This window comes from Egretta garzetta, unplaced genomic scaffold, assembly GCF_000687185.1.
Source record: "Egretta garzetta isolate BGI_Z169 unplaced genomic scaffold, ASM68718v1 scaffold1433, whole genome shotgun sequence".
NCBI classification, from domain to species: domain Eukaryota; kingdom Metazoa; phylum Chordata; class Aves; order Pelecaniformes; family Ardeidae; genus Egretta; species Egretta garzetta.
The window spans coordinates 18,044-19,536 of NW_009259306.1; the positions used below are offsets into that span (position 1 = coordinate 18,044).

The window sequence follows — 1,493 nt, forward strand, 5'->3', positions numbered from 1 at the left end:
GGAGGGGACAGGGCAGAACAAAACAAGCAGCGGCTTCCCAACCTGAGGACCGCCCGCCTGCTGACACCCCCAACATCGTCCACCCTGGCCCACGGTGGCCCCTCACCCAGCGTGGAGCCGCCAAAGGCCACCTCCATGGTGTAGCTGTTGGAGATGCCCATGCGCCACATGACAACCCTGCCTGTCCCTGCTTTGCTCTTCTGCACCTTGAACTTGCAGCTGGGGAAGGAGAACTGGGGGGCCCCAGGGTCAGTACGGTGGGGGAATGTGTCCCCCTGCCCAGCCCCACAGGGACACAGCAGTGGTGCCTCAGGAAGCGGCACAGTGGCCATGTTCCCTGCGTCACCAGCCAGCATCACTGTGAAGCTTGTTGAGGATACAAACTCCCCGGCTATGGAATGTCCCACCTTGTCAGGGGCATTTTTGCTCAGCATCAGGGGGAAGACACGCTGGCGCAGCCGCTGCCCGGTGCCGGCCCCGCTCCCATCGCAGCCATACATGAAGACATTGTTCTTCCGGCTGTGCCCATGGAAGTCACAGTACAGCACCACCTCCCGCTCTGCCAGCACCCTGAGGTGCTCATGAAGATATGACCACTGTCACTGCTGCAGGAGCGGCACCGCACCGCTGGCTCCCCACGTCCCCACCTCACCTCTCGACCATGGCCCGCAGGTGCCACACGCCAGGGAAGGAGCCGCGCAGCGTCGTCCCGTAAGCCCTGTTGGGGTCCCGGCCCGCCAGGGAGCAGCGGGAGTTGCCCACCACCACCCCATCAGGGTTGAGCATCGGCACCACCTTGAAGACGAAGAGGCAGCGCAGGAGCTGGGCATCGGCGTGGGCGCTGAGGAGGAAGTCGAGGAAGCCCTGCATGGCCCAGGAGCTGCCACTCTCCCCAGGGTGGACACGGGCGCTCAGCACCACCGCCCTCTTGGCCTCTGCGCCAGCAGGGCTGGTGATGGTCAGCAGGTAGACAGTGTTGCCAGCCAGGCTGCGGCACAGCGCCCGCACTGCGCAGTACCGCGAGCGCACCGGGTCGCCCACCAGTGCCCGCAGGTAGCGCTGGAGGTCAGAGTAGGTGTAGGGGTAGGAGTGGGCGAAGAAGCAGGTGTCGCCGTCGTGGGGGAAGCGCGCCGTCCAGGAGAGGCAGAAGGCAGCCGGCTCCTTCCCGCCACCGCCCCGGTAGTAGCAGACATCAGCTCCGACCCGGCGCCAGCCGATGCCGCGGCTCTGGGCATCGCGCGGAGTAGAGCCGGACACATGCCCTCGCCGTAGAGGCTCTTGGGCTTTGCCAGGTTGGCAATGGTGAAGCGGTAGAGAGGGTCTCGCCGCGTATTTTGGATGCGAAAGTAGAACCACTGGGTGTGCTTGGTGGTGTACAGGTCTGGCCGCAGCGTCAGCACGTACTCGTAGGGGCCCCTGCATGGTGGGATGGGCCACGCTCTGGCTCCCGGCTCTGCCACTCCCCCCCCCCCCCCCAGCCCCCCCCCTTCCAC

At 65.9% G+C, this 1,493-nt stretch overlaps 1 protein-coding gene across 1 annotated transcript in view; it reads right to left on the reverse strand.

Moving 5' to 3' along the window:
- FNBP4 (formin binding protein 4) overlaps positions 1-1,493 on the reverse strand; it is a gene marked incomplete at both ends in the record, with an annotated part of 31,232 nt that overhangs the window by 17,913 nt on the left and 11,826 nt on the right. The gene's annotated exons all lie outside the window — the stretch shown is intronic.